Consider the following 14768-nt stretch of genomic DNA (forward strand, 5'->3'; position numbering starts at 1 on the left):
TTTGTTGCTGTAATCTGAACAATAGACGTACCTGAGCTGGTGAGGCATCACATGGCAAACAAAATACTCTTTTGTACACTCGTGTTTGAATTTTATCTAGATTTGGTGCACTGTTTCCATAGTGGACCACGCTTCCATAGGCAATTGTTGGAAGTAATTTTGCTTTGATAACTGCCAGAAGTGGGGGGAAAAATGGGCCTTTTAACTGTTTTGATATCCTGCAAAATGCAAACAGTAGAGCGCTTCCCTTTCTTTGAATTATTTCATAATGCGTGGCGAATGAGAACCTTCGGTCCAGATGTATCCCCAAGTATTTGTAGCCATCGACTACTTCCAGCTCAGTGTTGTCGGTTGTAAATTTTGGCTGTTTGGGACGACAATGTGTTATGACCATAACCTTTGTTTTTTTAAATATTTATTTCCATCAGGTTTTTTTTAGTAAAATCAGCTAGCTCGTGGATTAATCGTTGCAGTCCGATTCTCGTCTGACTTAGAAGGACCACATCATCTGCATAGGACACGTGTGTTAGTCGCAGCGTGCCCAGCAGTGGCGGGTGTGAATTGATCGGGTCTAGCCTTGGTGTTAGATCGGCCATGAATAGATTAAACAAGTGCGGGGCCAAGACACAGCCTTGTTTTAACCCTTCGTTAGTGAGGGTCTTCCTTGTAAGCCTTTGGCCATTAGCGATTTTAACCTGCATCCAAGTGTTAGTGTAAAGATTCATAATTGGGTTTAAAATTGTGTCTGGTAGACCCTGGAGTTTCAGTTTTGCCCATAGTGTGTGTCGGCTAACACAGTCAAAGGCCGCCTTGAAATCCACGAAGCATAGATGGAGTCCCAGTCACTGTCGTAGACTTTTCCCGGTGATTAGCCCTTTTGCTAAAACATTTGCAATTGTGCCTGTGCCACGCCGGAAGCCTGACTGGTTTATTGGGATTTTTTATTCTCAGCAGACCAGTTTATTAAATCAGTTAGGATCAGCGATGCATAACATTTGGCCTCCGCATCTATCAACGAGATCAGGTGCTTGTTTGCTTGCTCTGTGCACTCCCCGCCCTTATATATCAGATTAATGAGCCTCTCCAGCTTTCTAGAATACGACTGGTAGGGCGATTATCTGGAACAAACTACAGATCTTGCTTGCCCAGTAAATGGGATCTTGTTTGTAGATTGCCTGTGGCACACCATTTGATCCTGGTGCGCTATCAAGCCGACTTTTCCTTATGATTTGCAAAATTTCTACTTCAGAATGGACAAGAGTAGATTGAGGGGTATCTTTTTGCTTTTCGTGCGTGGAAATTCCAACAGATGGCAGCTATTTCAAATTGTTTATGGAGAATGTGGAAATTAGGTGCTGTACCCATGCATGCTCGGAGACGCAGGTCGTAATTATGGTTTTGGAGGCTCTGTTCAAAGAATTCACCTGCACCCAAAAAGCTCTGGGGTCAGATTTTTTTGCATTATGAAGTAATTTTGTCCAGAAGTTGTTTTCTTTATTTTTTTTTATCAATCCAAATTTGTTTCTTGTATTTTATCTTTAAAGAGCATACCTCCTCCCATACTTCCGACCGCGGGCTATTATGTTGAGCATTCCTAAGGGTCTTTCTCAGGAGCTTCTTTAAGCTTTGTGATGCTTGACTAAGCTGGCTGTTGTTATCTGTGCGGTTTTTATTTATCTCATTGGCGATCGCTCCTGCGTCGGCTAGCTTTGCCAAAAATGTAGTCCATGTTTCTATGGCCATTTTGTTTTCTGACTCGAGGATTGTCATTAGATTTTTGGCTTTTAAAGCTATATGTGTTAATGTGGTACACGTCCACCTCAGATGCTTCAAGTTGATTGTTGATGTTTCCCCCTCTATTACTGGAGCTTCTTGATGTTTAAACAATGTTATTTTTAATTCGAGCTGAATGATCGCTGTCGGGTGAGCATTTGATTTGAAAACTCTTTCTTCGCCCTAAAAGAGGGAGGGTTACTATTGTGTAGTCCAGGATTGAACTTCAGTAGGGGCCAATATACCTGCAGTTGGCAGGTTTATCCTGTTTTGTTCTCCCGTTTAGTACGCGCATACCTTATAAATTGCTGGCCTACTTTGTCATTGCGTTTTTGTGAGCGGGAAACAGCTGCGTTTCTACTGCCCAAATTTCGTTTGCTGCGATGATGTGTTCTTCTTCTTCTTGAGTGTGTAGTAGATTTGCATTAAAATCTCCTGTGTAGTAGATTTGCATTACAATCTCCTGCAAGGATTATTTCCCAAGTTGGCTGTTCGAAGCGAAATTTGGCAATGACATCAGTAGCTTTCTTAAAAAGATCTTTTTTTATCTTAGATTTCGGGTGTGCGTAGATATTGATAAGTGTAACGGTGCTTACCCCTGAGAATATGCCCAGTTCCATTTTTATATTTTGCATGGCTGAAGTTGTTGATGTCAGTTGTGTTGACTTAATTTTTAATGCTGTAGAGATATAAACAGCGAGGCCCCCCCTTCACGTGATAGCCTATCCTACCTGGAACCTCAACTGGGCTGTCAGCCAGGTTTCTTGGAGCACAATTATTTAGTGTCTATTCCAGGACTCTATCTTTCCTCTGTCTTGTAGGATTCCTTTTGCTCCTGTGATGTTTCAGGATGGGAATTTTTATGGGGGAGAGCAGTGTCTTGCCAAATATACTATAGCTTCATTCTCCCGTCCACCCGGTGGTGGGCAGTCCTAAGTTTGCTTTCCTCTGTTGCTCTGTGTTTGCGCCATATGCACATTTGGCACCTCGCAGTACCAAGGGGACTATATTTTTTGTTGAGGTTTGTACTTGGGAAATGCTTAATGTTAGAAATGGAGACGGATAACGTTGTATTACTGGGCTGGTGACTGATTTTCAAATTTTATGGTTCTTGCAGGATAGCTGTTACTATTTCTTTGTCTCTCCAGGTTGCTAGGGTGCTTTCTTTACCTATGTCGTTTCCAGGATTAAAAAATTCTATTGCTATGAAATCTGCAGACATTAGATGTTGTAATGTTGGCATTTCTGCCATTAGGCGTAAGGTGTTCCCTCTGTTCAGATAATCTTGCAGACTTTGTGACTGATAATGTGGCGTAAATAGGATCCTATTTGTTAAATTTGATATGTTCTCTTTTATTTGCTTGTGAGAAGGTGGTGTCTGATTTCCTCTTAACTCTTCATTGTACCTGCTGTTTGTATCATGACACTGCCTTTTTGTGTTAATCAGACGGTGGTCTTTCTCTGTGTTTTCTCAAGGCGGATCTGTCTTCAAATTAACTTTTCTGTTTTCTCTTTTAATGTTTCTCATAATGCTGTTTTGGCCTTGCTGATAAGATGTTATCAATTGACAGGGCCTTGAGTTTTTTCCCTTTTCGGTTGTTCTATTGCTATTTGTGTCAACATACTCCATTTTTATGTTTTTATGTTCATCAATAGCAGATCTTCCTTTATATTTATAATCACAGAATGACGGTGAGGGTAGATCTATGTATGCACAAGGGTATATTTGAGAAAAATAATCAAATTCAACAATTTAAAGTATCTTATTGTGGCACTCAACTTCTTGTGGTTCACCGTCCAAGCCACACGATTGTCCCTAAATATAAACAAGAAGAGAAGTAATGCCAAAGTCATGAAAAAAGTTTTTGCAGTCCAATGCTATAGTCCATAAATTTCTTTATTATCTGCTTTTTCCAATATCCAAGGTTGTGCAACAGCACACGATGTATACACTCCAATGTAGAAAATACTAAATCAAATACTCAATGTTTCAAAAGTTCATAAATGCAGATCAAATTGACACAGCCTACGTGTTTCTTCCTAGTCGGACATCATCAGGGCTGCGAATGGTAAAAAAAAGAAAAACATTTTTTACAATCAACATCCATATTAGTAGTGACAATATACTTTAACCATCAAACTAATCTAATACAATTTCAATCCGTTTCACAACTACTGTATCGTCCCAACATCATATGCCTATATTCCATTCTATAAGCAAATTTCTCGATATAACAGTAAAAGAGCCAGATCCACCTTGACTCAATGACTGAAATCTTACAGAGCCCACAACTTAGTCCCCCATAACAAACTCATAATATTAATAAAACCGTACCTTCGTTATCTGAGTCAATACATCAATTAATCCTGTATGTACACGAAGTTTAATGAATCTCACCTGAAAAAATCAGACAGGTGTAGGTACACATTAAAACCATGCATTCAAAATCTGCGTGTGTATATGTCTTATCCCATTAATGCTCACGATTGAGTGGCTCCAATCAGTTCCCAATAGCGATTAACACAATGATGAGTTCAGTTTTCAGTTTGTCCAGACATTTCTGTAAAGAATAAAAAAAAAAAATGAAATGTATCTCTTCTACCCATCAATATCAAAAAGGTCATAAACCCCCTCAATTCATTATCACTATCTCAATGTCCCTACTCATTTATCACCAATGGCTATATATTAATAAATGTGGTTAAAGGGAGGACAGTTAAACTACCTATTCATTCTAAAAAAGCTCCAAAATCACAGAAGGCAAGGTTCACCATAAAACTGACCCATATTTGAATCTCAAATCTCTTGGCTCACAGGATTACAGTATTTCCTTCCAGTCCCAACTGAATTTAATATGCAAAGAACAATATAAACCACATCTCATTTGCTGTGCCTCCATATACACAATAAAACTTTCTATAATACATCCTGGTATCCTCTGTCGCCAAGAAACTATGCCCTGTATCCCACCCTATTAGTATTCAAAAGTATATGTCACGCCATCTTGCTCCAGCGACACGCCCGATCCTGATAAATGTGCAGTGTGCTTTTTCTGTTTCTCGTCTCAGTATATATATATCCCCCCTCGCCAATCAAAAACGAGCCTTAGTTTCACTACCAATTCCAACGACAATGCTTCCTCTCTGGTCCTCATTTTTCATTGGCCAATCACATTCTATCCGTATATTCTGACCTTTCTCCCCTCTGCAGGATTGTACTGGCGCCCAATCACCTGTATCTGTTTTAAAAAAGACGGTTCCCTCTCTGGTCCGCCGGTGAATTTTCTCACATTACCCGCAACCGGAAATATTCATGGTCGCCGGTCCTATTGGCTGTTTTCACCCATCTTCAACATATTAGTTTTTGGCTACAAACCGGTAATACTACATCCTCCCAATCACAAACAATCTTAATGACGATTTAAGAACTGCGCAAGAGTTTCTCCTGGTGCCGAGAGTAAATATGAGTGATTATAAAAAAGTTATGCTCTTGCACTCCTCATTCAAAGTGCTATTCTAAATCCTCCGTGAGTGGTCAATCTCCCACTACAGTCTCTCTAATATCCTTTGAAACTATTTCGACTCCATTATACACAAGACCTTTGCTAAACATACCTGCTACCATTCACTATCACCAATACTCAATCAACCTGTATTAATATTAGAGAGGAAGTATAAGCCATGCATATATCATAACAGATCCATTAAAACTATTTCGACTCCATTATGCACAAGTTCGTTGCTACACATACCTACTAGCATTCACTATCACAAAACTCAATCAACCTTTTAAGAGAAGTATAAGCCAAGCATATATCATAACAGACATTGAGAAATGTAATCTACAAATTAATAAAGAATAATCAGTCTAGTCCCACAAGGGTATCTAAATACACAGCTAATTTAAATTCCTACTCATAGGATAAGTCCTATGCCTCACAAAAATGTTTATTTAAATATTATTGTCCCTCAACTACACAAAGAAATAAAGGTAAAAGACCCAGACCAGAAAATTTGTTTTATTCCTTCTCTGAATACTTGTCATTTGTATGTTCACAGCTCAACCCTTATTCCTCATCATAGCAGGACTACAACTTACATAAATTATAAAAAGTAATGTAACTCATTGTCACAGTTCAATCCTGCATGTCCCATGCTGCACCTGCTGATCCACCTGGCCTCCTGTTTTCTGATATTTAATTCCCAGTCTCCACCTCGTTTGTTAGTAACTATTTTTTGTATAGAAAATACCAACTTTCAAGGAGGGTCAAGGGTAAATAGTTTAAAGACCATCAGAGTCAAAACCCCTACTCAGACTATAAGAAACAATAAAATACTTGACGGTCTACGCCGAGAGGTACCGACGGAGAGAGCGGGGCCTCATCCTCCGAGCCGTTGCCGAGTGAGGTGAGGCTATACTCCCACAACTTGCTGGGGATGGTATCCTCCACGTACTACAGAGTTTATAAAGATACGGTAGGATCGTCCAACTGACCATACCAGATATAACATTTTCTTAATTCATTTGTTTTGCACCTCAAGTTTGAGTGTAACTTTGCAGTAGCATTATTGCAGCTCTGGCCCTGAAGAATGCTGGTGGACTTTTCACCACAAGGCAGAAACATGTTGGCCTGTTTGACCACTTAGCAAAGAATACAGTGATTTTTTCACACTGTTCTTTCACTCTTTTTAACCTGACGTCTAGGTGAATACTCAATAAAACATTTTTTTGCCTCGATAGTCATTTTAATATCACTCACTAAATTCACTGCACTGCACTGTACCAGCACCGCCAGTGGCGAGGACACTATCACTCTTTGAACCTTGGGCGCATGTCATCCAGCCAATACATCAAGGCATAGAGACACCAGCCAGGTTCCAGACGTCCTAAATGATGATGCTCCGCCACGAGGGTGGGCTGATAGGACTTTGATTACATCATTAGTGTCTCTTGACTACTTTGAGGCTGGCTCAGGGCATGTCCAGTTTTGATTGCTCCCGGTGAGAACCGTCAGGACTCAGCTGTACTTTAGACCGTCAAGTTTTTTATTGTTTCTTACTATTTTTTGTATACCATGAAACCTAATGTTGTTACGCATCTCATTGTTGTCCCTGATATGTCTATATAGCGGTGACTTCTCATCTTTATTCCTGATGGATCTGCTATGTTCCTGAATTCTGATCTTCAATATAGGTTTAGTGCTTCCAATATACACTTTGTTGCAGTCACAAATAATAGCAAAAATAACACCCGTGCTATTGCAATTAATGAATTCCTTGATAACATATGTATGTTAGGCATTGTAGGAAAACGTTTTCATCTTGTTTAGTCTTAAGCTGCACATGTTACATGCCCCACACACATACAAATCTGTAGGTGGTTGTGGAAGCCAGTTACTATTATTGGAGTCCAGAGGCTCCAAAGATTAATAGGCAGCTACAAGACAGCTCATATTATATGATATTGTGTGTGAATCCGATCAATCAAGCATCAAAACAGATCAATGATAGACTATTTGTTTGGAAAGAGGAGGGTCTATTGGACGAGGCAGAATACAAATACTTGCATGTGGATAATCCTACCTATCCATTCATTTATGTGTTACCCAAAATGCATACATCAAGAACTAATCCCCCAGGAAGACCTATTGTTTCGGGCATTGGAGGAATGACAGAGCATCTATCAGAATTTGTTGATTTGTATCTAAAACCCTTGGTAGTGAATTTGCCACCCTATATAAAGGATACAATGGATGAGCTTAATAAGTTGCAAGATGTGATTTGAGACGAAGGGCTCTTCCTTGTTACCTTAGATATGGTAGGATTGTATGCTTGTATTCAGAATGGAAAAGGGATACAAGCTTTAAATCACTTTCTGGGAACTCGAAGCGCTAGCCTAAGGGATCATTCCACTATGCTTGTGGAATTGTGTCGGTTAATTTTGACCAATAATTTCTTTCTTTTTGGTAATGATTGGTACCATCAAATAAGGGGCACAGCAATGGGCTCCAGGTTTGCTCCCTCTTATGCCAACCTTTTTATGGGTTGGTTTGAGAGGGAGCATGCCTGGGATCACGGGGCCACTAAATGGACGGATCACATTTTTTTTGGGTCCGATTCATAGATGATATTTTTTTAATATGGAGAGTACAAAAGAAGAGTCAATAGAATACTTCAGATATCTAAATACGAATTACTTCAATATGGAATTGACTTCGGACTGTAACAGTAAAAAAATAAATTGCTGGAGCAGGATGGCGTGACATATACTTTTGAACACTAATGAGGTGGGATACAGGGCATAGTTTCTTAGAGACAGAGGATACCAGGATGTACTATAGAAAGTTTTATCGTGTATATGGAGGCACAGCAAATGAGATGTGGTTTATATTGTTCTATGCAGATTGTTGATTCAGCTGGGACTGGAAGGAAATACTGTAATACTGTGAGGCAAGAGATTTGAGATTCAAATATGGGTCAGTATTATGGTGAGCCTTGCCTTCTGTGATTTTGGAGATTTTTAGAATGAATAGGTAGTTTAACTGTCCTTCCTTTAACCACATTTATTAATATATAGCCATTGGTGATAAATGAGTTGGGACATTGAGATAGTGATAATGAATTGAGAGGGTTTATGACCTTTATGATATTGACTGGTAGAAGAGATACATTTAATTTTTTTAAAAAAAATTCTTTACCTAAATGTCTGGATAAACTGAAAACTGAACTCATCATTGTGTTAATCGCTATTGGGAACTGATTGGAGCCACTCAATGGTGAGCATTAATGGGATTGATTTAAGACATATACACTCGCAGATTTTGAATGCGTGGGTTTAATGTGTGCCTACACCTGTCCGATTTTTTCAGAAGAGATTGATTAAACTTCGTGTACATACAGGATTAATTGATGTATTGATTTGGATAACAAAGATACGGTTTTATTAATATTATGAGATTGTTATGGGGACTAAGTTGTGGGCTCTGTAAGATTTCAGTCATTGAATCAAGGTGGATCTGGCTCTTTTACTGTTATATCGAGAAATTTACTTATAGAATGGAATACAGGCAGGATGATTTTGGGACGATACAGTAGTTGTGAAACAGATTGAAATTGTATTAGATTAGATTGATGGTTAAAGTATATTTTCACTACTAATATGGATTTTGATTGTAAAAAATGTTTTTCATTTGTTTTCCATTCGCAGCCCTGATGATGTCCGACTAGAACTAAACGCGTAGGTGTGTCAATTAGTTCTGCATTTATGAACTTTTGAAACATTGAATATTTGATTTAGTATTTTCTACATTGGAGTGTATACATCGTGTGCTGTTGGATAACCTTGGATATTGGAAATAGCAGATAATAAAGAAATTTATGGACTACAGCATTGGACTGCAAAAACTTTTTTCATGACTTTTGTCTTCCTTTTTATTTGTTGAACTCTGATCTTCATTCACTATCACTTGGCTATCTTGTTTCATGTCACTTTTGCAGACTTGTAAGGTGGCACCGGAATTCCTGTATGAAGGTTTTTTTTCTTGTGAGTGGATGAGCAGTTTCTGATTGAGGCTCATTATTCCTCTGGGATTATTAAATTTGTTTATCATTTCCCTTAGTGTTCCTTGTTTGCACACCCTTGATTTTGGATCTTTTTTGATATTTCTGTCTAGAAGATTGTCATTTACTTGTGCGATCAGGGTCTGTCTCTGTTTGAGCTTTGATGACTTGGCAGCTTGTTTTGTTTTATTTCCAGGGCCCTTCAATTGTCCCCTTGTGCTCCCCTTGGGTTTATTTATTATGGGTGAATCAACATCACTACTCTCGATGCTCCAATTTATGGTGCTCCTCTTGAGTGTGTGTATTGTAGTTGAATCCTGGTTACTACACTCGAGGTTCCGGTTTATCACCACTGAACTATCTGCTATTGGCAGAGCTTCTTTCGATCGGTACAATGCTTCAGTTGATACTGACTGATCTAGTAGGTTTTCTTCCTCTTTCTCGATTTGTTTTTGATGCTTCCTTGATGTTAATGATGATCTCCAGTTGCCATCAGGAAGATTAAAAATTGGATAATTATCCGGTGCATTTCTATTTGATGTTTTACTGGTGTGCAGATGATTTCTAGCTTTCCTAGCTCTTTTTTTGTCGTTTTGTTAAGCGGGCGGAGTATTGTTTGTTGTTTTCATCTGCGTATACATCTGTTGGTTTGCTTCGATACAAGGAACATGTCTACATTTGATTGATTCTAACATTGGGTTGTCTACTATAATTACGGCCTCAGTTGAGTCCTATGCTTTTGACTTTTTCTTCGGTTTGTTGTGGGTTGCACTGTTCTATTTTACTTGGAGCAGCGTTTCGTTCGACGTTATCACTTTATCATTTTCTGCATTGTTTATGTCATTATTTAAGGCAGTATTTTTTCCTTCAATTCTACAATCTTTGCATTTTGGTACCTTGTTTTCGAATAAATAATTTGCACGTTTGCATTCATGTAGGATGCTTTTTAGTATGGTTGGTAGGTCCCTTAGTTTTCCAATATGGGGCTTCAAGGGCAGTTGGAAGCTTGTGCCCGCATTTCATTTCAATCCTGGCTGTTTACAAATAAATCCGTCATGATATCAAGTTTGTTGTTTATGTCTGAGATGTATTCGGCGATTCTGTTCATTAGATTTATTTGGATGTCGAGTTTATCCGACTGCATATTCAAGGTTTTAATGGATGTTTCTAATGTTTTAACTAGAGCAGCATGTAAATTTGTAAGGGATTCTAGATTGTAATTTAAGTCCTGTCTTCCCACTGTTGCATATTGAGTGATGTTGTTTTCTGCCAGATGGCCCCACTCGGTGTTATAATTATGCAGGTATTCTGTACTTTTTTTTATTTTCCACCATATTATCCATTCCCGTATTGGCCCTCTGTTCCGGGTTTTGTTCCTTTTTAATGGGTATTTTGTGAAAAGATTCAGTATGTTCTTGCTCTGCCTGTTCTGACAAACTTAACATCAATTATTGTTTGATGTCTGCCTTTTAATGCCAACGCCAATTGTTTACTTTGCAAGCTCCCTGTTAGTTTTTTCTTCCAGGGGATCATTTGCTGGCATTATGATATTAGTGATAGATTTGGTTTGCTGATATTTTATTTCTCCTTTCAAGTTTATTGCTTCATTACTAATTGCATTATTGTTTATTTGTTTAACATAACTGCTTACTAAGTTTCTTCAGCTTGGTGTTACCTGCGCTGAAGTGCAAAATAAATCTGCTGTTGCTTTTTGTGTACCTAATTGCTTTGATGTTGGTGTATTCATTTTATCTTTGATGGGTTTGGATATTGCACTTATCATTTGTAATATGTCTTTATTATTCAATATTGATAGCGACTCCATCCATGAGTCGCAGAAATCATATGTATTACAGAATTCTTCATTTTCATTAAGTTGCTTTAACTGTTGTCTTGGTGTGGAGTGATGTTTGGGCTTTTCTTTACAAGTGACGTCCATATTACTATAAGCATTTGTATCTGTGTCACATATTAAGTCCTGGGCATTAGAAGAATGATGAGTTGCTGCCCCTAGTTGGTCCATGTTAGTCTCACCAATTGATGCTGATGGTAATGTAGATATTAATATTACTCCAGCTTGACTTGTATTTGTGGTTGTATTCTCCAGGATGTTAGCCGGGATACTGTCCGGACTCTTATACTGTAAATGTTCATCTACTTCTGACTATTATCTCCTGGTTTTAAATGTACTTGTGCTTGTATTTGAATTATTTGCTTCTTATTGCCCGAACTGTGTGACTTTTCGCCCTCTTGTGGTGTTGACTTGCTCATGTTTGGCCCTTCTTTTCCAGTAATGTATGGTGTACCATTTGGGATTGCGCCGGTGTTTTGGGTGACATATTAGCTGCTTTATCATCCATCTGAGAGGAGTTTAATTTGTACGGCGTAAATGGTTTTTGGATTATAGTTACCTTTTTGGGCATTGAATAGATTGCTGCAGCTGGATCTTTTTAGAATGTGAATTTGCCAGTTGAGTTCATTGAGAGGAAAATTGAATATATGGGTGGAATTAGTGCATTTCCTTGATTTTGTGGAGGTTTGGTTGAGCTTCTCTGGGGGGAGGATGTCCCTTTGATATCCATTTTAGCCTCACTATTCCGTTTCATGGGTTGTGGTGAATTTTTTCTTTTCCTGCCTGACCTCATAACTAGGGGTGGGCGGAATTTGCAAAATTTATTTACGCAAACTCGCGAAAATGTAAAAAATCTCCGCGAGCAGGCAGAAATATCGCGAAGACGCAGAAGTTTTTTTCCAGCCCGTTCGCTGTATTTTCTGCATGATCGCATTGAAAAATGTCTCACTAACTTACCCATGCAGTTGCTCATGGGCGTGGCCATCTTGTTTTCACTTGTCACACCCGCTCGTGCTGCTTACTTCCTATTCCGGGTCGCGCCCGTTCGTGGTACGTATTTCCTGTTCGTGAACGCTTTTACGTGTTCGCACCGCTTTTTGCGCGCTCGGGGAGAAAATATTGTGCAAACTTGCGCACGTGGTCGCAATGGGCGCGTCCATCTTGTTTTTCACTCTATGATATGGTTCTGGGGCCTTCTTTTGAATCCTCCCTTTATCTTTTCAATCCACACTTTTTAGAAACTTTTTGGGGGTCTTTTCTACCTATTATTATTCATACTATTTTCCTGCTGCTATATTTTTGATTTTTGTCTACTTTTTTTGTGTTTTTTAGCTACCTTTTCACTCTTTTTCTATTGCCTGCTATTTTCATTTCCTTTACTTACTTCTTTAAATTATTCCCGCCCCATCTCACTCTCCCGAGAACCATGTCGAAGGGTAGGGCTCGCCGCAGCCAGAGGTGCGACCGCCTTCCATGCGGAAGGTGGCGCCCACAAGGGGTGCATGCACAGGCCTTATTTGGGGAGGTGGAGTTGACTGCACTAATTTTCTTTGTGCAGCGCCACCTATCCTCAACCCTACCAGCAGGTGGCAGGCCTGGGTCTGGGTACAGGCTCCGGGAGCGTCGACAGGGGCGGGGGAAGGTGCGCTGGGCAGTGTTCCACCGCTCTGGGGTCCGGCGCACCCAGGCGCAGTTGACACACCGGTGGTCTGACACCCTGAACCGTGAGCAGGACCTGCTGGACCTGCTAGGAGTGGAGGTCCCGGGTCTTGGTGAATAACTACTTAATTATTACTACTTTGTGTCTGTTCTTCTGCTCTGTGTTATAAATTGCGAATATCTTTTTTTTCTTTCAACCAGCTAGAATGTTGCTGGTTACATTCCAGGAGAATTACGTTAAAAAGTGTTCTGTGATTGTTATGACACAGGTGCTCCTCTGCACTACTACTAATCTTACTTATTTGCAACTTTGCGTTTGCGCTCGACTAGCGTGATTATGTAAGAGTTTATTTGAGAGAAATTAAGTTACGTAATGCTATAGTGACTCTAGCCCTTACTTTGTCCTGTCACTAAGAGATAGGGGCGGATTGATACTTAGGTTTAGTTACTTTGTATGAGTTGTCATTTTTAGTGGTATGCGTGATGCCCCCTCCGTTACCTCACGTGCTGCTACTACCCCAGTCTTTATTAGAGCCTTTTCTAGTTTGTTCAATGAGTGGTAGTAATAGGCTTAGCACTAGCAGAACATCAGCATCAATCAATCAACCAAAAACTTTGTGTCATGTGTCCTCCATTTGACCATATGCATTGTTGAGGACTAAAAGAAGTGGAAATGCATACTTAATGTACAATTGGCACGCCTGGAATAGGTGGGCTCGGTCAGGTGATACGTCGTACTTAGGCTTAGTTAGTATTCTGGAATCAGAATGGAAGACTAGATTAGTGTTGATAAATAGTAAGTAGTCGATCCGCGAATCCCCCGATACTACTTGTTGACCAGATGAGATCGGTCAATTTAGATATTGCAATTGTTGTTTACATAAGTGTTCTTTGACCGTTCTTTAAAAATATTTTATTTCTTTGACACCATCCATCAATGTTTGTCTCTTTCTTATATCTTTCCTGTTCAGCACCCAGGGGCAGGCAGACATGGAGGAGACAGTCGGCGGGAGAACAACACCAGGAGGCCATCAACGAGGGCTCCTCTGCTGGCCCTAGTAAGTCTGCTGGTTTTTAATAATAATTCTTATTCCATAACTTTTACTGCACCATATTTTTCCCGAACTATTGTTTCCGTTTCTGAATGCTATTTGTTACCAACACTTATCCTTTGATCTGTACTGTTTCGAAAATCTTGTTATCCCTGCCTCTACTATGATGACTCTCTGTACTACTACTACTATTAGTCTGTCTGTACTGTAGTAGCTAAGCTTGACCAGTTGGCCACTCTTTATCTAAAAGGTTGTAAATAAAACTCAGATTCACCAGTAGCTCTAGCCATTGTGTCCAGTCCTTTGGGTTGTCCTCTTGTACTACGTCTAGTCTTATTGATCTTGAGTCTTTGTTAATCTTGAGGCTTTGACAATTCACACCAACAAATGCCCAACCAGATTTATTACTATTTTGATATGATAGGACATACTACTACTACTGTTGTAGGGATTTTGCACCTACAAATTTTGCACAATAAAATAGGATGTAGGTGATGGGAGGTTGGACCTTCCTCACACACCTCAATCTGAAGTTCAGAACCCACCACAATCCCCTGCCCGACTAGTTATAGTATTGTCTTGTCATAAATATTAGCTCTCCGAACCTTCTCCCCAAGATACCCAACAAGTAGACAACGCAGAACATAACACACCCAACCTCTCAACCTCTCAGTCGTGGAAGCAATGCACCTGCACACCCTTCCTTTTGCTCGCTCGTGTAAGTCCACACCAAATACCACCAAGTCTATGTAAGTTCAAAATTTTTATTTTCAATTGACAAGCTCTGTGCGTTGTTCTATAATGCAGCACCAGCAGGAAAATCAATAACATTAAAACAATAAAAACATTGTTACACTTACTTAAAGTTGGTA

Source organism: Lissotriton vulgaris, unplaced genomic scaffold, assembly GCF_964263255.1.
Source record: "Lissotriton vulgaris unplaced genomic scaffold, aLisVul1.2 SCAFFOLD_1853, whole genome shotgun sequence".
Lineage (NCBI taxonomy): Eukaryota > Metazoa > Chordata > Amphibia > Caudata > Salamandridae > Lissotriton > Lissotriton vulgaris.